The following is a 25275-nucleotide window of genomic DNA, read 5'->3' on the forward strand; positions in this document are numbered from 1 at the left end:
GTTTAGTTTCAATATGCAGCGCAGAAACAGGCCCTTCGGCCCGCCCCAACTAGTGATCACCCGTTCATACACTCGTTCTACGTTACAATAGACAATAGACAATAGGTGCAGGAGGAGGCCATTCGGCCCTTTGAGCCAGCACCGCCATTCAATATGATCATGGCTGATCATTCTCAATCAGTACCCCGTTCCTGCCTTCTCCCCATACCCCCTGACTCCGCTATCCTTAAGAGCTCTATCTAGCTCTCTCTTGAATGCATTCAGAGAATTGGCCTCCACTGCCTTCTGAGGCAGAGAATTCCACAGATTTACAACTCTCTGACTGAAAAAGTTTTTCCTCATCTCAGTTCTAAATGGCCTACCCCTTATTCTTAAACTGTGGCCCCTTGTTCTGGACTCCCCCAACATTGGGAACATGTTTCCTACCTCTAATGTGTCCAACCCCTTAATAACCTTATACGTTTCGATAAGATCTCCTCTCATCCTTCTAAATTCCAGTGTATACAAGCCTAGTCATTCCAGTCTTTCAACATACGACAGTCCCGCCATTCTGGGAATTAACCTACGCTGCACGCCCCCAATAGCAAGAATATCCTTCCTCAAATTTGCAGACCAACACTGCACAAAATACTCCAGGTGCGGTCTCACTAGGGCCCTGTACAACTGCAGAAGGACCTCTTTTCTCCTATACTCAACTCCTCTTGTTATGAAGGCCAACATTCCATTGGCTTTCTTCACTGCCAGCTGTACCTGCATGCTTCCTTTCAGTTTATTCACAAAATGCTGGAGTAACTCAGCAGGTCAGGCAGCATCTCGGGAGAGAAGGAATGGGTGACGTTTCGGGTCGAGACCCTTCTTCAGACTGATGTCGGGGGTGGGACAAAGGAAGGATATAGGTGGAGACAGGAAGATAGAGGGAGATCTGGGAAGGAGGAGGGGAAGGGAGGGACAGAGGAGCTATCTGAAGTTGGAGAAGTCGACGTTCATACCACCGGGCCGCAAACTGCCCAGGCGAAATATGAGGTGCTGCTCCTCCAATTTCCGGCGGGCCTCACTATGGCACTGGAGGAGGCCCATGACAGAGAGGTCAGACTGGGAATGGGAGGGGGAGTTAAAGTGCTGGGCCACCGGGAGATCAGTTGCGTTAATGCGGACCGAGCGCAGGTGTTCAGCGAAGCGATCGCCGAGCCTGCGCTTGGTTTCGCCGATATAGATAAGTTGACATCTAGAGCAGCGGATGCAATAGATGAGGTTGGAGGAGGTGCAGGTGAACCTCTGTCTCACCTGGAAAGAATGTTTGGGTCCTTTGATGGAGTTGAGGGGGGAGGTAAAGGGACAGGTGTTGCATCTCGTGCGGTTGCAAGGGAAAGTGCCCGGGGTTAGGGTGGTTTGGGTAGGAAGGGACGAGTGGACCAGGGAGTTGCGGAGGGAACGGTCTCTGCGGAACGCAGAGAGGGGAGGGGATGGGAAGATATGGCCGGTGGTGGGGTCCTGTTGTAGGTGACGGAAATGTTGGTGGATAATATGTTGGATCCGCTGGCTGGTGGGGTGGAAGGTGAGAACGAGGGGGATCCTGTCCTTGTTGCGAGTGTGGGGATGGGGAGCAAGAGCGGAGCTGCGGGATGTAGAAGAGGATAATATGTTGGAGTGACTGATGCACTAGGACACCCAGATTACACCTAGGTTACACCCCACAGATTCGGGGACAGTTTCTTCCCAACAGTTATCAAGCAACTGAACCATCCTATCAACAACTAGAGAGACACCAACACTACCCCACACACACGAGGGACAATTTGCACTTACACCAAAGCCAATTGACGTACAAACCTGTACGTATTCTGGAGTGTGGGAGGAAACCGAAGGTCTCGGAGAAAACCCACGCAGGTCACGGGGAGAATGTACAAACTCCGTACAGACAGCACCCGTGGTCGGGATCGAACCCGGGTCCCTGGTTCGATCTCACTGGTCGACGTGGACTCGGTGGGCCAAAGGGCCTATATCTGCGCTGTATCTCTAAACTAAACTAAACTAAACTAAACTAAACTAAACTAAACTAAACTAAACTAAACTAAACTAAACTAAACTAAACTAAACAGAACAGTTAAATACATGAATCATTTGTTAGTTAAATATTTATGTATCTTTACTTAAACATTTCTCCCATGATGACATAAATGTGGATTTATTTTTCTCAATGCTGGTCTCGGCAATACTGGACATGGAATACTGGGTTCACAAATGTGTTTCAGGGAGAGAAAACTGCCTTCATCAATCTGACAGTTCCTGACACTCTCCCTGTTTGTACAGCAGAGTTTAACATGCCAAGAGCAGACAGACTTTCTCTCTGCCTCTCAGGGTTATTGCAAGTCTTGTGAAATCCTACCCCAGTGTGGTTCCTGCTGATTAGCATTGAGGCAGGAGTTGAATAGACATGTGGCAATAATACTCGTCAAGAACTTTGGGTAACAGCGCTAGAGAAACAGCCACCAAAAGACTCTTTTCTTGAGATACAGTGCGGAAACAGGCCCTTCGGCCCTCCAAGTCCGCACCGACCAATGATCCCTGCACACTAGGGACAGTTTACACTGATACCAAGCCAATTAACCTACACACCTGTGCGTCTTTGGAGTGCAGGAGGAAACCGGAGCACCCAGAGAAAACCCACGGGGTCACGGGGAGAAGGTACAAACTGCATACCGACAGCACCCAAGGTCAGGATCGAACCTGGGTCTCTGTCGCTGTGAGGCTGCAACTCTACCGCTGCGCCACCGCGCCGCCCTGAATGTTCCTTCAGTGTTCAGCTCAAGATTCCTGCATCTGTATCTCAACCACTTACTGACTGAAATGTTCTCGAGTTTCCTCCAATCCTTTCAGCAATAAGCTTAAATCTCTGCTTCCGGATTATTAGGCAGAGATAAGGCAAGGGGAAATAAATTCTTCCTACTTCCCTTGTCCAGAGCTCTTACATACAATTAAATGTTCCCTCTGTTTCCCTTGTTCCTAGGCAGACCTAAAGACAACTCTCCAAGCCCTGCGAGAACCTTCTCCGCATTCAATTTTTGTAGTTCTCTTATTCTCAAGTCACTTTAATTGCACCTGGGGATAGACATTTGCCATGCTGAGCTCATCGAGACCAAGCGTGCTGGAGCAATTTAGCGGGTCAGGCTGCATCTCTGGAGAACATGGGGAGGTGACGATTCAGGTCAGGACCCTTCTTGTTTCGTTTTAGAGATACAGCACGGAAACAGGCCTTTCGGCCCACCGAGTCTGCACCGACCAGCGATCCCCGCACATTAACACTATCCCACACACACTAGGGATAATTTACCATTATACATAGCCAATTCACCTACAAACCTGTATGTCTTTGGAGTGTCGTAGGAAACCGAAGATCCCGGAGAAAACCCATGTAGTTCACGGGTGATAACAGCCGGGAAGAAACTGTCCCTGAATCTGGAGGTGTGTGTTTTCTCACTTCCTGATGGGAGAGGGGAGAAGTGGGGAGAAGAGGGGGAGAGTATTAACCAACATCTGCAGTTCTTTGTTTCCACATGTCAGCTCCTGTGGCTTGGCACAAGTTTTTCCTCCACATTTTGATCTCCTTTATCCATGGGTAAAGCAGTAGAAGTGACATTTGCTCCTATCAAGGTGTCATTTCTGTCGATACGATGATGGTCCAGTTATTTGGCCAGTCCCGTCTCAGCACACTGACATTAGTTTAGTTTAGTTTAGAGATACAGAGTAGACACCACTGAGTCCAGGCCGACCAGCGATCACCCCGTACACTAGCACTATCCTATTACAATCTTTACTCAAGTCAATTAACCTACAAAGGTCTACGCCCTTGGAGTGTGGGAGGAAACCGGAGCACCTGGTGAAAACCCGCGCGGGTCATGCGGAGAACGTACAAGGCAGCATCCGTAGTCAGGATCGAACCGGGGCCTCTGGCGCTGTGAGGCAGCATCTCTACCGCTGGGCCACCGTGCACGGGTACCGCGACCGTTGGGGAAGGAGAGGTGGTGGAGACGTGCATTCCCTTTCTCTGCAGTGACAGCCACGAACGTGATCGTGAGTTGGAAACCACTGCTTCTTCCTTGCTTCCTCTCTTTAAGGTTAGGGTCAAAACGAGAGCCACATAAACAAGCAGCATCTCCTGGCAAAGGAAAGATTGATAGTCCACTTATTTTTAGAAGATTCACTTACAGAATGTCAGGGATTGTTTGAACAGGATGTATTTCATCTGTTTGATTGCTGCTTTAATGGTTTTGGAGCCTGACAGCTCATTGTTGGCATTTGATACACTGCTAAAATAACATAATTACAGTGGATATATAAGAAAATAACTGCAGATGCTGGTACAAATCGAAGGTATTTATTCACAAAATGCTGGAGTAACTCAGCAGGTCAGGCAGCATCTTGGGAGAGAAGGAATGGGCGACGTCTCGACCTGAAACGTCGCCCATTCCGTCACTCCAGAGATGCTGCCTGACCTGCTGAGTTACTCCAGCATTTTGTGAATAAATACCTTCAATACAGTGGATGATTAGCTAATAGTTTTAGTTTAATTTTTGTTTTAGTTTCAGAGAAACAGCCATTTGGCCCACCAAGTCCGCACTAACCAGCAATTTCATTAGTTTAGATTAACTTAGTTTAGTTTAGAGATACAGAGCGGAAACAGGCCCTTCGGCCCACCAGGTCCGCGCCCCGCATATTAGCACCATCCTACACACACTAGGGATATTTTTGTACATTTACCTACATGCCTGTACGTCTTTCGAGTGTGAGAGGAAATGGAAGATCTCGGAGAAAACCCACGCAGGTCACGGTGAGAACGTACAAACTTCGTGCAGACGGCACCCGTAGTCGGGATTGAACCCGGGTCTCCGGCGCTGCAAGCGCTGTAAGGCAGCAACTCTACCGCTGCGCCACCGTGCCGCTTATCCTACTGATTAGGGACAATTTACCAAAGCCAATTAACTTACAAACCTGAAAACGGGATTATACCAAACTAACAAACAAGAATAGTGCAAAAATACAAACCCATTGCCCCCCGGTCTATGTAGTTCAGAGCCTATTTGGAGGTTGTAATAATAATAATAATAATACATTACATTTATATAGCGCTTTTCATATACTCAAAGACGCTTTACAGGGATTTAGAGAACATAGAAACGAACAGAGAAAGGAGACAGAGGGTGGGGTGACCTTCAGTGGTTGAAGGCAGTACTGAATAGGTGAGACTTCAGTGATGTTTTGAATGTGGTGAGTGTGGAGGAGTCTCTGACGGTTTGAGGTAGTGAGTTCCATAGGGTGGGAGCAGCGATGGAGAAAGCCCTGTCCCCCCAGGATCTGAGTTTGGTCCGGATGTGGGGGGATAGGAGATTGGCAGCAGCAGAGCGGAGGGTGCAGGTGGGAGTGTGCCTGTGGAGGAGGTCGGTCAGGTAGGATGGGGCCAGGTTATGGAGGGCTTTGTAGGTCATGAGGAGGATTTTGTACTGGATTCTCTGGGGGATGGGGAGCCAGTGGAGTTTGTAAAGGACGGGGGTGATATGGTCACGGATCGGGGTGTGAGTGAGTAGACGGGCAGCGGAGTTTTGAATGTATTGAAGTTTACTGATGATTTTTGAGGGTGCGCCATAGAGGAGGCTGTTGCAGTAGTCCAGACGGGAGGTGATGAAGGCGTGATGAAGTCTGTTTCATAGCCTGATGGCTGTGGGGAAGAAGTTGTTCTGGAACCTGGATGATAACGTTCTCAGGCTTCCAATGGCAAGAGTGAGACTAGAGTGTGGCCAGGGGGGTGTGGGTCTCTGATGATGCTGTCTTGCAACCTATCACTTGGCCTGGTTTTCTCCCTCCGCCCCACCCCCCACCATATTCAGTGAAGAAGTGTCCCAACCCAAAACATCACCTGTCCACATTCTCCAGAGATGCTGCCTGACCCACTGAGTTACTCTAGCACTTTTGTGTCTTTTCTTGTAAACCAGCATCTGCAGTTCCTTGTGTCTGCCTTCTTCCATTTCGTTTGACTTATGCCAACCCTTTTACAGCTTTTACAGCTGTAAAATTCTCGTCCCAGACCAATTAACGGAATGGATGCAACAAGGAAGGACTAAATAGACCTCAAGGCCTGAACCAGTCGTTAACTGAAATGTTCTCAAGTTTCCTTGGTTACGGACCACATACAGGCAGATGGGATTAGATTATTTTGGCATCATAGTCATGGTAATTCAAAGGGCTTGTTCCTGTGCTGAACTTTTCTATGCTCTCTGGTTCGATGTTCAATAATTCTCCTTCCCATTCCCACACAGACCTTTCTGTCCTTGGTCTCCTCCATTGCCAGAGTGAGGCTAAACGCAAATTGGAGGAACAGCATCTCATATTTCGCTTGGGCAGCTTACAGACCAGTGGTATGAACATTGATTTCTCCCACTTCAGGTAGCCCCGACATTCCCTCTCTGTCTATCCCTCACCCACCCAAGTCGCACCAGCTTCTCGTTTTCACCCAGCAAACAGCTAACAATGGCCTGTTGCCTTGAGCATTGTTACTTTTTCGCATATCTTTTATTCATTGTTCTTTATCTCTCCACATCACCGTCTGTATCTCTCGTTTCCCTTATTCCTAACCATTCTGAAGAAGGGTCTCGACCTGAAACGTCATCCATTGCTTCTCTCCAGAGATGCCCCCTGCACCCGCTGAGTTACTCCAGCTTTTTGTGTCGAGCTTCTGCATGAAGGCAATTGTCTGAAATGCAATGCCATCTATATACTAAAACTCTCGTTTGTTACCTTGTTTGTGACTGAACTTCAGCCAAAACGGCACACGATAGCGTGACAATTTTAGGCCCACCTTACTCGCCGTTGTCACTTTAGTGATCGTGCAAGTAGTTTTATTGAAATCAGTCTTATATTTTAAAAGTTATTCACATTTTAAAGTTTAAAAGGAGGGGAGGGAAGGAGGGGGGGAAGGGGGGAGTGAGGGAGAAGGGAGAGGGGAGGGGGGTTTGAGGAGAGAGGGGAGGGGAGGGGAGGACAGGGTGCTGCACCAATGCAGGAGAGGTTTGGGCCCAACGGGTCCACTTGGTCTAGTTAGTTTATAAGAATAATGCTTTGCTGAACACACCACCACCGATGTGCATTGAAAGTCTTGACTTCTGAATTCTTATAGTTCAGAGATACAGCATGGAAAAATGCCCTCTCCTAAGTTGTTGCTTTGGCCTGTGTGGTCTGGTTGGAAGTTACTTTAACCTGTATGGTGTGGAAGTATGAAATGAATGGCCGTCCTGGAAAGTGAATTTAAGTTCAGGAAGAAAGTTGCCACTAGAAAACAAAAGTAATTTCACTTAACAATTTCTACATAGCTGTTGGATTGCTTAAAATATTCATCTGGTTCATTAGCTTGGTTTAGTTTAGAGATACAGCATGGAGACAAGCCCAATGTGTGGGTAGGAACTGCAACTGCTGGTATATGTACACAGGATGATGGAGTAACTCTGCAGGTTCAGGCAGCATCTCTGGAGAAAAGGAATGGGTGGCGTTTTGGGTCAGAACCCTTCTTCAGTCTGAAGAAGGACCTCGACCTGAAACGTCACCTATTCCTTTTTCTCCAGAGGTGCTGCCTGACCATGCAGACTTACTCCATCATTCTGTGTCTAGCTTTTCACTGTACCTCGGTACACGTGACAATAAGCCAAGCTAAACTGATATGTATCTGTTCATGAAGGAATGAAAGAGATGAGCAATTTTAGTGCCAGGATAAGAATCATAACTTGTGGCAATTTCAAGAGGGCATAATTAGTGAGCAATTCTGTGGGAAACCCTGGCCACAAAATTGCAGCGTTTGCAAAAGACAGCGAGCTCACTGTCACATTCGAAAGTGGAATTGGCAATAATCTTGCCCACTTATTATGGAAATAACTTTTTAATAGGTATCACGATCCCTTTTAGCAAATAGGAGCAGGGTTACTTACAATTAGCACAGCACATCACTATTGTTCCATCGCCCAATAGTCCTTTATTTGTCACCTTTGCAACTGCGCAGTGAAAACGTCACCTATTCCTTTTCCAGCAAAGCCGCCTGAAAGGCTGAGTTATCAATGGATAAATTAATGATGCTTTCATTGATCCAGCATTTTGTGTCTATCTATGGGAACAGCCCCTGCAGCCCACCGAGTCCACACCACCCAATGATCACGTTTTCAAACTTGTTTGAAGTTATCATACTTGATCACCCACTCCCTGCACAATAGGGGCAACTTACGGTAGCCAAATAACCCATAAACCCGCACGTCCTTGAGATGTGGGTGGAAACCGGAGCACCTGCAAACTCCACACAGAGGTCAGGATCGAACCCGGGACTCGCGTGCTGTGAGGCATCGGCTCTACCAGCTGCATCCACTCTTTGTGTAGTAGATACGAAGTAAGACTGATGCAGCTTTTTAAAGTCTATAATCAGTGTCGTAGCGTCATACAGTGATACAGCGTGGAAACAGGCCCTATTGCCCAACTTGCCCACACCGACCAACATGTCCCATCTACACTAGTCCCACCTGCCTGCATCTGGCCGATATCCCTCTAAATCGATACTATCCATGTACCTGTCTAACTGTTTCTTAAAATACGTTGGGGTAGTCCCAGCCTCAACTACCTCCTCTGGCAGCTCGTTCCATACACCCACCACCCTCTGTGTGAAAACGTTGCCGCCCGCCCCTCACCTTAAACCTATGTCCCCTGGTCCTCGATTCCCCTACTCTGGGCAAGGGATTCTGTGCATTTGCCTGATCTATCTCTCTCATGATTTTGTACTCCTCTATAAGATCACCCCCTCATCCTCCTGCGCTGCAAGGAATAGAGTCCCAGCCTGCTCAACCTCCCCCTATAGCTCAGGCCCTCGAGTCCTGGCAACATCCTCGTGGATCTTAACTGCGCCCTTTCCAGCTTGACAACACCTTTCCTTTAACTTGGAGCCCAGAACTGAACACAATACTCTAAATGTCTTAATCTGCAGATCTCACGTGTAGATTCATTAGGTTACCTTCAGCACATCAATTCCACCAGTCACAGTGTTCATCTCAAATGTAAAGATTCTAGTTTATAACACAATACTCTAAATGCGGCCTCACCAACAGCTTATACAACTGCAATATGACCTCCCAACGTCTATACTGAGCGGACAGTGGACTAAACAATAATTTAATCAGGAGCTAATAGTTACTGCCAGGGCTGGCCAAAATTATTTGTTAAAAATGATTTTTCGTTTATTTTACATTTTTCTATTTTTAACTCGATTTTTTTTTTAAATGTCAATTTTTAATTTCATTCACAGACACATGTAGAGACATACACAATTTTAATCATCATTATGATTATAGGCTTAGGTATTACGTCAATCTCCCCCGTGAATATCAACCCGATCTGTGTTGAGGCAGTTTTAATGGTAAACTGGATTCTGGAGTCTTTTTTTCTTCAGATTCTGCCATCTTTTTAAAATATTAACACCCATAAGAAACGTCACACGTAACACGCATTAAACAATTAGCTACATCAAACCGACCCTTGGCAATGTCACTGGCAAACTTGTTAAAGGGTCTGTCTGCAAAATACTTTCACTGATGAAATGAGGAAAGGCTTCTTCATTGTGGGCTGAGTTTTAATTTTTTTTTTTCTGTAAAGCCAGCATGGGGGGGGGGGGGGGGGGATTCCTGTATACATTCCTAAATTCCTGAAGCTGATCACATCTACCCACATCACAGCCTCCTCCAGCTCTCCTCCTGTGATTTTTATTTTGCGACACAGTTTGGAGACAAGGGTAGCTGCAGTAGCTTACAGCCCAGTGGTGTGAATATTGATTTCTCTAACCCCGAGTAACCCTTGCATTCCAAGGTAGACACAAAATGCTGGAGTAACTCAGCGGGTCAGGCAGCATCTCTGGAGAGAAGGAGGGTCTCGACCCGAAACGTCACCCATTCCTTCTCTCCAGAGATGCTGCCTGACCCGCTGGGTTACTCCAGCCTTTTGTGTCTACCTTGGATTGAAACCAGCATCTGCAGTTTTTTTCCTACTAACCCTTGCGTTCCCTCTCTCTCCATCCCTGCCCCACCCAAGTCTCAGCAGCTTCTCGTTCTCACCTAGCAAACAGCTAACAATGGCCTGTTTCCTTTATCACTGCTATTTCTTTTGCATATCTTTCATTCGTTTGCTCTGTATTTGAGTGTTTCCGTGAATAAGGGTACCAACCTGTGACTTGGGTTGGCCAAATTTGAAAGTTATTAAAACATAATGAAATACCACAGGATTAAAAATGGGCCTACCTTTGATCCTTTTGAGCTCATTTGGGTTCAACATTGACCAAAATTTGACCAAACTTTATTACTTTCAAAATTTGGAAAAAACAAAACGAGAAAAATCCATGCTTTATCTCTAATCTAGATAGAGAAGTAGAACGGTTTTAAAATGATATTGCAGAAACAAGGCTTTTTCTGGTGTGAAGTGGTCAATCATCTAAAGTGGTCAAAATTTGCAGCAAGATCTGGATCGGTTGGCTGGGTGGGCAGAGGAATGGTTGGTAGAATTTCATACAGAGAAATGGGATGTGTCGCATTTTGGAAAGCCTAACATGGGCAGAACCCACACAGTGAATGGTAGGGCTCTGGGTAATGTTGTAGAGCAGAGAGATCTAGAAATCGATCAGTCTGAACAAGGGTCTCGACCCGAAACGTCACCCATTCCTTCTCTCCTGAGATGCTGCCTGACCTGCTGAGTTACTCCAGCATTTTGTGAAATAAATACCTTTGATTTGTACCAGCATCTGCAGTTATTTTCTTACTCTAGAAGTGCAGGTACATCATTCCTTGTAGGTGGCATCACAGGTAGAGAGGGTGGTCAAAAAGGCTTTCAGCACAATGGCCATCAGTCAGAGCATTGAGTATAAACGTTGGGAGGTCATGTTGCAGTTGTATAAGACATTGGTGAGGCTGCATTCAGAGTATTGTTTACAGTTCTTGTCACCACGTTATAGAAAAGATGTTGTCAGGTTGGAAAGGGTACAGAGAAGATTTACGAGGATGTTGCCAGGACTAGAGGGTCTGAACTGCAGGGAGAGGTTCAGTAGGGTGGGACTCTATTCCTTTCAGCACAGGAGGATGAGCGGTGATCTTATTGAGGTGTATAAAATCATGAGAGGAATAGATCGGGTAGACACACAGAGACTCTTACCCAGAGAGGACATACAGGTAGGTTTAAGGTGAGGGGGGAAAGATTTGAAAGGAACCTGAGGGGTAACTTTTTCCACACAAAGGGTGGTGGGTGTATGAAACGAGGTGTTTAAGAAACAATTAGACAGGTACATGGATAGGACAGGTTTAGATGGATATGGGCCAAACGCAGGCAGGTGGGACTAGGGTTGCCAACTTTCTCACTCTCAAATAAGGGACAAAAGGTGACGTCACCGCCCCGCGCCCCACGTGACCTCACCCAGCCAGCGGCCACATGCTCCCGCTCTCCCAATGGCGACCGCCCGGGCCGGGAGGCGGGTTGCTACGCAACCTCCGTTAGGCAGCCTCCGGGCCTACACTATCTGGCCTACGCTGTCCGGGCCTACACTGTCCGGGCCTACTGTGTCTTGGCCTACAGTGCCCACGCGGGCCTAATACGGAACAAGGGTGGTCCCGTACGGGACAAACCAATTTAGCTCAATATACGGGATGTCCCAGGCTAATACGGGACAGTTGGCAACCCTAGGTGGGACTAGTGGAGATGTGACATGTTGTTCGGTGTGGGCAAGTTGGGCCGAAGGGCCTGTTTCCCGGCCATATGACTCTATGATTCTAATGCTCACATTATGAATTGGGTTGCATCATGTCGTGATGTTCTTACTTGATCCTGGACTCACAGGAGAATAAAATGGAAGTGATTAAACAGCTGTGAATAACATCCATGTGTCACGTTGGCCCTAATTCTTTCCAGACTAACTCTTTTTGGCATGAGTCAATAACAGGAATCTGTTACTGTAGGTCTTCCATGCATTTTTTTCTCCTTGCTAATTTACTGAGATGGACAGTGAAGCCCCTTGGTCTTAATATAAGAAAATAACTGCAGATGCTGGTACAAATCGAAGGTATTTATTCCCAAAGTGCTGGAGTAACTCAGCAGGTCGGGCAGCATCTCGGGAGAGAAGGAATGGGTGACGTTTCGGGTCGAGACCCTTCTTCAGACTGATGTCAGGGGGGGCGGACAAAGGAAGGATGTAGGTGGAGACAGGAAGATAGAGGGAGATCTGGGAAGGAGGAGGGGAAGAGAGGGACAGAGGAACTATCTAAAGTTGTTGGTCTTAAGTTTAGTGTTTTTAGCTTTTAGCTTTTAGAGATGCAGAACAAGAACCGGCCCTGTAACCAGCTGCTGAGTCCACGCCGACCAGCGATCCCCGCACAACAAACACTATCCTACGCACACTAGGGACAATTTATAACCTTACCAAAGCCAATTGACCTACAGACCTGTACGTCTTTGGAGCCTGGGAGGAAACCGGAGAAAGCTCACGCAGGTCACGGGGGAACGCACAAACTCCGTGCAGACAGCACCCGTAATTAAGATCACACCTGGGTGTCTGGCGCTGTGAGGCAGAAAATCTACCGATGCGCCACTGTGCCGCCTAATGGGCATGGTCAGGGAGTTGATGGCCAACATGGACTCAATGGTCTGAAGCCCCTTCCCATGTTCTCGCCTCCCTTATCGTAAACCTATGTCCTCCTGTTTCTGATTCTTCCCTCCCCCTTGGGTAAAAAACTCAGTGCATACAATCTGAAGCTGTTGTACATCCACAAGAAAGAAAACTATTTTGGCTTGCTTCTAAAAGGGTCAATGGCGTTTAAAAAAACCCAAAAACTCCCACTATTGCTATTTGGGCCGATGCACATCAAAGACAAAATCATGGCTGTAAGCTAGCATTATTCTTATCCAACTACCAAAGCCTGGAAGAGCTTTGGCAAGGAGCCGGGCAGAGCTGGCTTTTGTTTAATTGGATGTCTTTTTGGTTGCCATGTCATGCACAGCGTTGTTTATAACATCTGTTGCAGTTAAGATGAACGAAGCATTTTTGTTTCTGAATAAATTTCCAAGTATCCTTGCAGTTTATTCCTTCCAGCACGTCCTAATTTTGTGAATTTCGGTCGACTTTCAGGAACCGGACAACAGTGTTTCGGAAGGAACTGCAGAGGCTGGCTTACACCCAAGGCAGACACGGAATGCCGTAGCAACTCAATAGACAATAGACAATAGACAATAGGTGCAGGATGAGGCCATTCGGCCCTTCGAGCCAGCACCACCATTCAATGTGATAATAGCTGATCATTCTCAATCAGTACCCTGTTCCTGCCTTCTCCCCATACCCCCTGAATTCGCTATCCTTAAGAGCTCTATCTAGCTCTCTCTTGAATGCATTCAGAGAATTGGCCTCCACTGCCTTCTGAAGCAGAGAGTTCCGCAGATTTACAACTCTCTGACTGAAAAAGGTTTTCCTCATCTCTGTTCTAAATGGCCTACCCCTTATTCTTAAACTGTGGCCCCTGATTCTGGGCTCCCCCAACATTGGGAACATGTTTCCTGCTTCTAACGTGTCCAACCCCTTAATAATCTTATATGTTTCGATAAGATCCAAACTCAGTGGGGCCAGGCAGCATCTCTGGAGAAAAGGAATGGGTGACGTTTCGTGTAGGGGACCACTTCCTCAGACTGAGTGTCGGGAGGATAGGGAAACGAGAGGCATGAAGAGGCATAAAGAACAATTGCATCAAAGGTATGAAAAGAACAAATCAAAGCCAGCAATGACGATCAAGGAAAGGTGGAGCCCACAATGGTCCATTGTTGGCTGTGGAGAAGGTGATAACGAGTGGATCCAAACAGTGAAGCTAAACAGGACGACAGGGAAACTAGTAGGACGACTGGGGTGGGGAGAGTGAACTGCTTATTTGAAACAGCAATCATTTAGCTTTGAAAACCTGCAGCTTCGTGTAATTCCAATGAAGACTTCGGAATCATTCATTATTTCTCGTTGTGTTCTCTATAAATATAAAGCACCGAACAATGTGCAATAGCAAGGATAGATACAAAAAGCTGAAGTAACTCAGCAGGTCAGACGGGATCACTAGGGAAAAGGAATAGGTGACATTTCGGGTCGAGGCCCTTCTTCAGACTGAAATACCAAGGACCTGCATTTACCAAAGTAAGAAACGAAATGCTGGAGTAACTCAGCAGCTCAGGCAGCATCTCTGGATAGAGGGAATGGGTGATGTTTCGGGTCAAGACCCTTCTTCAGACTGAGCCAAGGGAGAGGGAGATACAGGGATAAGGAAGTGTAAGGTGTGAAAACGAGACAAAGGGGATGGAAATCAAGGAAAATGTAGAATAGATCATTGTTAGCTGGGAGAAGGTAACAACAAAGCAAACAGAGATAAAATGTAAATGAGGACAGTCCGACTAGTTGGAGAACTGGGAAGGGGGAGGGATGGAGAGAGAGAGAAAGCAAGGGTTACTTGAAGTTAGAGAAGTCAATGTTCAAACCGCTGGGGTGTAAGCTGCCCAAGCGAAATATGAGCTGTTGTTCCTCCAATTTGCTCTGGGCCTCACTCTGACAATGGAGGAGGCCCAGGACAGAAAGGTCAGAGTGGGAATGGGAGGGGGAGTTAAAGTGTTTAGCAACCGGGAGATCAGGTAGGTTTATACGGAGGTGTTCAGCGAAGCGATCGCCGAGCCTGCGCTTGGCCTCGCTGATATACAGGAGGTGACATTTCGCGTCAGGGCTGAGAAGACTGTGTGGCTGAAGAAGGGTCCTGACTCGAAATGTTATCCATCAACGCTCTCCAGAGATGTTGCCCGACCCACTCAGTTACCCCCTGCATTTTGTGTCTAATCACTGAGTAACAAAGTGTGTTTGCAGAGAGATTCCAGTAAATGAAGGTTAATAATAAACAATAGGGTGATGAAGCACAGCAAGTAAACTGGCAGAGGAGTGCTGTAATACTTTTAAAGGGAATTAATCACTAATCAATTATAGAAAAGGAAAGTCGAGTGCTTTTTTTCAGAGAAGCAGATTTCAACACATTCGGTGGGACTTGGGAGAAATATAGAGGGATTTAAAGACCTAGATGACATATTTAACAGTGGCGCAGCAGTAGAGTTGCTGTCTTACAGCGCCAGAGACCCGTGTTCGATCCTGACTACGGGCGCTGTCTGTACGGAGTTTGTACATTCTCCCTGTGCTGTCTTACAGCGCCAGAGACACGGGTTCGATCCTGACTACGGGCGCTGTCTGTATGGAGTTTGTACGTTCTCCCTGTGACCGAGTGGGTTTTCTGTGGGTGCTCCGGTTTCCACCCACACTCCAAAGACGTACAGGTTTGTAGGTTAATTGGCTTCGGTAAAATTGTAAATTGTCGCTAGTGTGCAGGATAGTGCTAGTAGACGGGGTGATCGCTTTTTGCCACAGACGCGGTGGGCCGAAGGGCCTGTCACACAGGGCCAGAGTCCCAGGTTCCATCTTGACTACGGGTGCTGTTTGTGCAGAGTTTGTATTTTAGCTTCTACCTGTAGCTACAAGGAGAGATTGCACAAATGGGTCTCCAGAATGCCGGAGGTTGAGGAGAGACCTGATAGAAGTATATAAAATGATGTGAGGCATGGAGCGAGTAAACAGTCAGAACCTTTTACTCAGGATGGATGTGAGATGTAAAACGTGAGTGCTCACAATCACGATGCCAGAGACAAAGTCGTGGAAACAAGAAATTTATTAACGAGTCTGCAGAACCAGGTGCCTCCCTAAACTGAGACACCCCGAGACAAAGACAGTGCCTTCTCTTTATACAGTACAACTTGGTTGAATCTCCCTCCCTTCTGCTGAATCCTCCTCCCCTTCGGGCTCCTTCCAATCAGAGCGCTGAGGTACACAATCTTCTGTACCGCCCCCAGGTACCCCCCCCCCCAGATCATACATTGTATATGCATGGCAATTGGCAGTTCCCCACTCAGGGGCGTATTTGCAATATTCATTTATCTAGTTGAGCAAGCGCAGTAGTTATCCACATGACCCTTAGTTACCTTCACAACCCATTTCAACCCATCCCTGCTGCTTTGACACTCTCCTAAATTTATGGCCCTTTGTCCAGTCTGCCTCTATCCCCGTACCACACTCAGTGCTCCAACGAACTCGGTGGTTGTTCAATCATCCAGCCTGTCTCTGTCCCTGACGGTTTAATAGCCCTGTCCCCGGCATAGTGGTAGTTCAATCATCCAGCCTATCTCTACCCCCGGACAGTTTAATAGCCCTGTCCTTGGTAGAGTGGTTGTTCCAGTATCCTGTTTCTGGTGGTTTAATCATCCTGTTTCTCACAATGGATATGCAAAGGTTCACCTGCACCTCCTCCAACCTCATCTATTGCATCCGCTGCTCCAGATGTCAACTTATTTACATCGGCGAAACCAAGCGCAGGCTCGGCGATTGCTTCGCTCAACACCTGCGCTCGGTCCGCATTGGCCAAACTGATCTCCCGGTGGCCGAGCACTTCAACTCCCCCTCCCACTCCCAGTCTGATCTTTCTGTCATGGGCCTCCTCCAGTGCCATAGTGAGGCCCACCGGAAATTGGAGGAACAGCACCTCATATTTCGCCTGGGCAGCTTGCAGCCCAGTGGTATGAACATCGACTTCTCCCACTTTAGATAGTTCCTCTGTCCCTCTCTTCCCCTCCCCCTTCCCAGATCGCCCTCTATCTTCCTGTCTCCACCTATATCCTTCCTTTGTTCTACCCCCCTGACATCAGTCTGAAGAACGGTCTCGACCCGAAACGTCACCCATTCCTTCTCTCCTGAGATGCTGCCTGACCCGCTGAGTTACTCCAGCATTTTGTGAATAAATACCAGACTAGAGGTCAGTTCAGCTTAGTTTATCATCACGTGCACTGAGGGAGGATGAAAAGCTTTTGTTGCGTGCCGTCCAGTCAGCAGAAAGGCAATACATGGTTACAATCCAGCCATTTACAGTGCACAGATACATGATAACGGAATAACGTTTAATGCAAGGTAAAGCCAGCAAAGTACGATCAAGGATAGTCCGAGGGTCACTGAAGTGGTGGTGGAGGCTGACACGATAGTGGTGTTTAAGAGGTTTTTAGATAGGCTCACGGATATGCAGGGAATGGAAGGCTATGGATCATATGCGGACAGTTGAGGTATGTTTATCTTGGCGTTATGTCCAGCACAGACATTGTGGGCCGAAGGGCCAGCTCCTTGTTCTGTGCTCCATGTAAAGATAACACAGTGCAGCAAATAAGACTCAGTGGATGTTTTTGTGCTGTAATCTCCCGTGGTGCTTTTGAAGTCAGAACCTTCTAAACAGAGTTGTTGTTTAGTAAATGGAAAGTTGCTACTTTGCAATTTCTTTCTTTCCTGGCATGATAATGAGACTGTACTGGGGGAAGTCCCATGCACAAAGAGCAAGCAAGTCGTTTCGGAGCCGCGACTTCCTTCAGTAATGGCAGGGCAGGTGCCAAGGAGTGGCCCAAAAGTGGGTAATTTTTAAAGCAGAGATAAAATAGGCTCTTGATTAGGAAGAGTGTTACGGTTACAAGAACAAGGCAGGAGAATGGGGTTGAGAGGAAAAAATAGACCAGGCATGGTGGAACAGACTTGATGGGCCGAATGGCCTAATTCCGCTCCTATGTCTTAGTTCAGTTCAGTTTAGTTTATTGTCACGTGTACCGAGCGAGGTACAGTGAAAAGCTTTTTGTTGCGTGCTATCCAGTCAACAGAAAGACAATACATGATTACAATCAATCCATTTACAGCATTTTGATACATAAATGATAAGGAGATAACGTTCGGTGCAAGATAAAGCCAGCAAAGTCCGGTCAAGGATAGTCCGAGGGTCATCAAAGAGGTAGATAGTAGTTCAGCACTGCTCTCTGGTTGTGGTGGGATGGTTCAGTTGCCTGATAACAGCTGGGAAGAAACTGTCCCTGAATCTGGAGGTGTGCGTTTTCACACTTCTGTACCTGTTGCCCGATGGGAGAGGGGAGAAGAGGGAGTGGCCGGGGTGCGACTCGTCCTTGATTATGCTGCTGGCTTATGGTCTTATGGTCAAATTAACCACCTACGGGATACACAAGGCAAAAGAAAAGTCAATTGAGTGATCAAATTATCCCATTATCAAAATGAAATCGTTTTTGTTTAAGTTCAGAATTTTTACTGGTGTTGTCAATTTGTATAGTTTAGAGCTACAGAAGAGAAACAGGCCCTTCGGCCCACCGAGTCCATGCTGACCGTCGATCACTAGTTCTATGTTATCCCACGTTCTCATCCACTTCCTTCACACACGAGGCAATTTACAGGAGCCAGTTATGCTACCAGCCCGCATGTGTATGGGACGTGGGAGGAAACCGGAGCGCTCAGAGGAAACCCAGGTGGTCATGGAGAGAACTCGCAAACTCCACACAGACAGCGCCCAAGGTCAGCATCGAACCTGGGCCTCCGGCGCTGTGTGGCAGCTGCTCTACAAGCTGCGTCACTGTGCCGCCCACTTACTTATCATCTCTATTGATGGGGTGGCATGGTGGCACAGTGGCCGCTGCCTCACAGCGCCAGAGACCCAGGTTCCAACTTGACTTCGGGTGCTGTCTGTGCGGAGTTTGCACGTTCTCCCCATGACCACGTGGGTTTCCTCCGGATGCTCCGGTTTCCTCCCAACTCCAAAGACGTACAGGTTTGTAGGTTTAATTGGCTTTGGTTAAATAGTAAATTGCCCCCGGGTGTTCAGGATAGTGCTAGTGTACAGGGTGATCGCTGGTGGGTGCGGACCTGGTGGGCGGTGGGCCCGTTTCCCTGCTGTTTCTCCAAAGTTCAAAGATAATGTGGAAAGGACGTTTCCACTGTGGAGAGATGTTTCCACTAGCGGTAGAGTCTAGGAAGAGAGGCCATCGCCTTAGAATGAAAGGTTCGTCTTCAGACTGGTGACCCCTTTTCTCCAGAGATGCTGCCTGACCCACTGAGTTACTCCAGCATTTTGTACCTATCTTCAGCATTAAGCAGTTCCTTCCTATACATCCTTTCTAACCGATGTCATGGAGGTCGGGTTTCCCGCGGTAGATTATTTGGGTCAAGGACTATGTTTAAACGTTTAGGAAGGGCAGGTGATAAATTGCAGCTATATTAGTAAATAGTTAGGGCAGGTCCAGTATTTTATCAGTGGGCAACAGATATGAAGTGCAGATCCAGCGACTGCTTTTCAGTTTAGTCACTCCAGCCTCGTGCTGCTCAAAGATACAGATGAAAAAATCAGGACATCCTGTTTATGCATGAGTGGTGAATTGGAGTGTGCAAGATAATTGAGGCTGGACCTGATGTCCTTTCAAAGCAACGGTTTTCACTATTAATAACCAGCTTTGCCCCCCCCCCCTGCTGTTAGTTTCGGTTTAGCCCCTTGAAAGCAGAGCCTTAATGACATTAGTTTACCGGGGGTATTTATTCACAAAATGCTGGAGTAACTCAGCAGGTCAGGCAGCATCTCAGGAGAGAAGGAATGGGTGACGTTTCGGGTCGAGACCCTTCTTCAGACTTAGTTTACCGGGGTGGCAGGGTGGTGCAGCGGTAGAGTTGCTGCCTAGCAGCGCCAGAGGCCTGGGTTCGATCCTGACTGTGGGTGCTGTCTGTACCTTTCACCGTGACCTGCGTGGATTTTCACTGAGATCTTCAGTTTCCCCCCACACTACAAAGACAAAAAGGTTTTGGCGGCTTATTGGTTTGGTACAAGTGTAAATTGTCCCTAGTGTGTGTAGGATAGTGTTAGTGTACGGGGATCGCTGGTTGTTGCGGACTCAGTGAGCCGAAAGGCCTGTTTATGCGCTGTTCCTCTAAAACTAAAACGAAATAAACTAAAGACGTTTGTTACCTTCGAAGAGATGCTGTGGTGACTTTACATTTTGTAAAGAACCAGTCACACCCAAGTTGAGAGGCCTGTAATCATATCATATCATATCATATATATACAGCCGGAAACAGGCCTTTTCGGCCCTCCAAGTCCGTGCCGCTCAGCGATCCCCGTACATTAACACTATCCTACACCCATTTTTACATTTACCCAGCCAATTAACCTACATGGCTTTGGAAGGGTGAAAAGGCTACTGTTTGCATAAATCTGCATGTCGTTTTTTTAGATAAAAGTCTTAAATTGTCCCAATTTATTTCTTGTCATTCAGGGCAACAAATAGTGGAATTTAAAAACTGCTCTGCAAGTGAATGATGCCCAATGTTAAGTCCATCCTGCCTGCTTGTTGGTGCATCAAAGAAGGCCTCTATTTTCCCAGTTATCTAGATTCAGATTATTCTATGGTCGTACCCACTAGGGTGCAGCGTTTAGAGATGCAGCGTGGAAACAGGGCCTTAGGCCCACTGGGTCCGCGCCAACCAGTGATCACCCGTTCACAACCACTATCCTACACACTAGAGATAATTTACCGAAGCCAAATGACCTACAAACCTGCACATCATTGGGGTGAGGGAGGAAACCAGAGCACCCAGAGAAATCCCATGCGGTCACGGGGAGAACCTGCAAAGTCCGTACAGACAGTACCCGTGGTCGGGATCGAACCCGGGTCTCTGTCGCTGTGAGGCAGCATCTCTATCGCTGTGCTACTGTGCTACTCTGGGTGGTAGAGTCGCTGCCTCACAGCGCCAGAGACCCATGTTCGATCCAAACTACGGGTGCTGTCTGTGCGTAGTTTGTACGTTCTCCCTGTGACTGGGTGGGTTTTCTCCGGGTGCTCTGGTTTCCCCCCAAATACATACAGGTTTGCAGGTTAATAAATCGTCCCTAGTGTGTCGGATAACGCTAGTGTAGGGGGGCGATTGATGGGCGGTGCGGATTCGGTGGGCCGAAGGGCCTGTTTCTGCGCCGTATCTCTTAAGTCTAAAAGTCTAACGTCTAAACTCTCTGCAGAGACACCTCGGAAAAATCTGTGCCGGCCACTGGTTGTTTGTTACCACCTTGGAATTCCCACAGATCTGCTTAATTCCCGTAATCTTTCTGACTCGACTAGGAATGCAGACGCTTTGATCTGGAATCTCCAGCAATTTGAGACAATTCCTGTAAACATTGGGGAACTCGGGAGAAACTCTCAAATCTTATCTTCTTCCGCACGCTTTCTGCACCAGAGAGAACGTTTCCCCAAGGTGCCTGATCAACACCCTGGCTTCAGATCGGTCACAAGACTGGGGAGAAGCTCTTGTTCTCACTCGTGAATGCTCTTGCTTAGAATCTAAGTTCATGCATGTTCATTTAATGGCACGGCGGCGCAGCGCTGGAGTTGCTGCCTGACAGCTCCAGAGATCCCAACTTACAGTTCGATCCCGACCACGGGTGCTGTCTGTACAGAGTTTGCACGTTCTCCCCGTGACCGCGTGGGTTTTCTGCAGGTGCTCCGGTTTCCTTCCAAAGGCTCCAAAACTCATTGGCTTTGGAATTTAAAAAAACGTAAATTGTCCCTAATTGCCACTGTGCCAAAAGAGAGTTTGTTCATAAGTTCATAAGTGATAGGAGCAGAATTGGGCCAGGAATGCAGAGAAGATTAACATGGATGTGTTAGAAGGAACTGCAGTTGCTGGCGTAAACTGAAGGTAGACACAGAAGGCTGGAGTAACCCTTCTCTGTTAGACTGCATCTCTGGAGAAAAGGAATAGGGGACGTTTCGGGCCGAGACCAGGAGAAGTGTCTCGACCTGAAACGTCACCTAGAGAGCAGGAGAAAGGACTCGACCCGAAACGTCATTGACAAGGATGTTGCCAGGACTGTAGGGACTGAGCTACAGGGAGAGATTGGGCAAGTTAGGACTTTATTCCTTGGAGCGCAGGAGGCTGAGGGGTGATCTTCATTTAGTTTAGTTTAGTTTAATTTACTATTGACACCTGAAACGAAGTACAGTGAAAAGCTTTTGTTCGGGTGTTATCCATAAGGTCATAAGGGAGAGAATTAGGCCATTCGGCCCATCAAGTCTACTCCGCCATTCAATCATGGCCGATCTATTTTCCCCTCTCAACCCCATTCTCCTGCCTTCTCTCCATACCCTCTGAAACCCGTACTAATCAAGAATCTATCTATCTCTGCCTTAAAAATATCCACTGACTTGGTGTTCATAGAGTCATAGAGTCATAGAGTCCTACAGCACAGAAAGAGGCTCTTCGGCCCATCGTGTCCGTGCCGCCCGTTACCAAACACAGTCTAATTTTAATCCCATTTTCCCACATTTGGACCATAGCCCTGAATGTTGTAGCATTTCAAGTGCCCATCCAAATGCCTCTTAAACGTTGTGAGTGTTCCCGCCTCCACCACCACCCCAGGCAGTGAGTTCCAGACTCCAACCACCCTCTGGGTGAAAAAGTTCTTTCTCACATCCCCCCGAAACCTCCCTCCCCTTACCCTGTATCTATGTCCCCTCGTTGTTGAACCTTCTACCAGTGGAAGAAGTTCCCCGCCATCTACCTTATCTATGCCCCTCATGATCTTGTATACCTCGATCATGTCCACTCTCAGCCTTCTCTGCTCCAGGGAAAACAACCCCAGTCTGCTCAGTCTCTCCTCATAGCCGAGGCTCTTCATCCCTGGCAGCATCCTCGTGAATCTCCTCTGCACCCTCTCCAAAGCTATCACATCCTTTCTATAATGTGGTGACCAGAACTGTACACAATACTCCAGCTGCGGCCTCACCAGTGTTCTGTACAATTCCATCATTACCCCCCTACTTTTATATTCGATGCCCCGACTAATAAAGGCCAGTAACCCATATGCCTTTTTGACCACCCTGTCCACCTGTCCTGCTGCCTTCAAGGACTTGTGTACCTGTACTCCAAGGTCCCTCGGTACCCCTGTCTTCCCTAGGGTCCTTCCATTCATGGTGTACTCCCTCTCCAAGTTATTTCTGCCAAAGTGCATCACCTCGCACTTTTCAGGATTAAATTCCATCTGCCACTGCTCCGCTCATCTGACCATCTCATCTATATCTTCCTGCAGCTTGCAGATCCCTTCCTCGCTATTCACCACCCCCCCTAACTTTGTGTCATCTGCAAACTTGCTGATCATGCCCTGTACGTTGACATCCAGATCATTAATGTAGATTACAAACAGTAAGGGACCCAACACCGATCCCTGCGGCACCCCACTGGGCACCGGCCTCCAGTCACAGAAGCAACCTTCTACCATCACCCTCTGCCTTCTGTCACTAAGCCAGTTTTTTATCCATTTTGCCAAGGTGCCCTGGATCCCATGGGCTCTTACCTTCTTGACTAGTCTCCTGTGTGGGACCTTGTCAAAAGCCTTACTGAAATCCATGTATACCACATCCACTGCACTACCCCCATCTACCTCCTTGGTCACCCCTTCAAAAAATTCAATCAAGTTAGTCAGACACGACCTTCCATTAACAAAGCCATGTTGACTATCCTTAATTAACCCTCGATCTTCCAAGTGAAGACTGATTCTGTCCCTCAGAATCTTTTCTAGCAGCTTCCCCACCACCGATGTCAGACTCACCGGCCTGTAGTTCCCAGGTTTATCCCTACTGCCCTTTTTAAATAATGGCACCACATTAGCTATCCTCCAGTCCTCCGGTACATCCCCTGTTGCAAGAGAGGCTCTGAACATTTGTGCCAGAGCCCCCGCAATCTCCTCCCTTGCCTCTCTCAGCATCCTGGGATACATCTCGTCAGGGCCCGGAGACTTATCCACTTTTAAGCCTGCCAGAGCCTCCAGCACCGCCTCCCTGTCAATAGCAATATTCTCAAGAACATCACAACCCTCCTGCTCCATTTCTAAGTCCGCATCGCCCTCCTCCCTCGTAAAAACAGATGCAAAAAAATCATTTAAAACATCTCCTACATCCTCTGGCTCCACACACAGCTTTCCACCATGGTCCCTGATGGGCCCCACTCTTTCCCTCGTTATCCTCTTACCCTTGATATACTTATAGAACACTTTGGGATTTTCTTTTATTTTGCCCGCTAGTGCTATCTCATGGCCCCTTTTTGCTCTCCTAATTTCTTTTTTAAGAACCGCCCTACACCTTCTGTATTCCTCTAATGATGCCTGTGCCTTAAGTTCTTTATGCTTTCCAAAAGCCCCCCTTTTTTTTCGAATCAATCCTACTATATCGTTCGACATCCAAGGTTCTTTGGACTTGTTTGTCCCACCCTTAAACTTTAGGAGAACATGCTTCCTCTGTACTTTTTCAATTATTCCTTTGAATAACTCCCACTGTTCTGATGCGGTCCTCCCCACGAGAAGCTGATCCCAGTCCACCAGGGCCAACTTCTGCCTTATCAGATTAAAATCGGCCTTGCCCCAATTTAGAAATTTTCCCTCTGGTCCCTCTTTATCCTTTTCCATTACCACCTTAAATATCACTGAATTGTGATCACTGTCACCAAAGTGCTCTGCTACTGACACTTCAGCCACCTGTCCGGCCTCATTTCCCAAGATTAAGTCCAATACCGCCCCCTCCCTTGTTGGACTTTCAACATATTGGCTCAAAAAGCCCTCCTGGATGACCCTTAGGAACTCTGCACCCTCTGGGCCCTTGACACTTTGGCTATCCCAATTAATATTCGGGAAGTTGAAATCCCCTACTATTACTACCCTGTTGTTTTCACACCCCCCCGAGATTTGCCTACAAATATGTTCTTCTATTTCCCTCTGACTGTTTGGGGGTCTGTAGTATACACCCAGTAAGGTGCATGCCCCTTTTCTATTTCTCAAATCCACCCAAATAGCCTCATTTGAGGAACCCGCTAATATGTCATCCCTTCTTACAGCAGAAATAGATTCTTTGATTAATACTGCAACACCCCCTCCCCTTTTTCCCTGCTCTCTGTCTCTCCTGAAGATTCTATATCCTGGAATATTGGTGTTGTAAAGGTAAATCCTAGAATCCACGTTTATTTTTCTCCTGACCAGATGACTAATCGGAAATTGTTTTTGTAGTACAGTGGTCGGCCAGCCGTAACCTTGAAGGGCGGCTAAATGTAAATAGTCACAGGCTTACAATTTGAGTTGGTGGGGAATTCTCAGAACACTGGGGAAAAAACATGGGAATAATGATTCCCTAGACACTGGGCTCGGTTACAAATGGTGGTTCCCTGAAAAATATTACCTAATTGTGCAATATCTGTTTGATGTAAGTACTCTGATCAAAAGATAAGATATCCGAGCCATCAAGAGGCAACCATTAAGATTCATTAAGAGCCCT

At 47.3% G+C, this 25275-nt stretch overlaps 1 protein-coding gene across 2 annotated transcripts in view; it reads left to right on the plus strand.

Moving 5' to 3' along the window:
- Positions 1 to 3133: 3133 nt before the first annotated feature.
- LOC144605338 (EF-hand and coiled-coil domain-containing protein 1-like) overlaps positions 3134 to 25275 on the plus strand; it is a 76438-nt gene continuing 54296 nt past the window's right edge. For both annotated transcript variants that reach the window (XM_078420469.1, XM_078420471.1), the window contains exon 1: positions 3134 to 3205. The gene's annotated coding sequence lies outside the window, so the exon portion shown is untranslated. The remainder of the gene's footprint in view (positions 3206 to 25275) is intronic.

This window comes from Rhinoraja longicauda, chromosome 24, assembly GCF_053455715.1.
Source record: "Rhinoraja longicauda isolate Sanriku21f chromosome 24, sRhiLon1.1, whole genome shotgun sequence".
Lineage (NCBI taxonomy): Eukaryota > Metazoa > Chordata > Chondrichthyes > Rajiformes > Arhynchobatidae > Rhinoraja > Rhinoraja longicauda.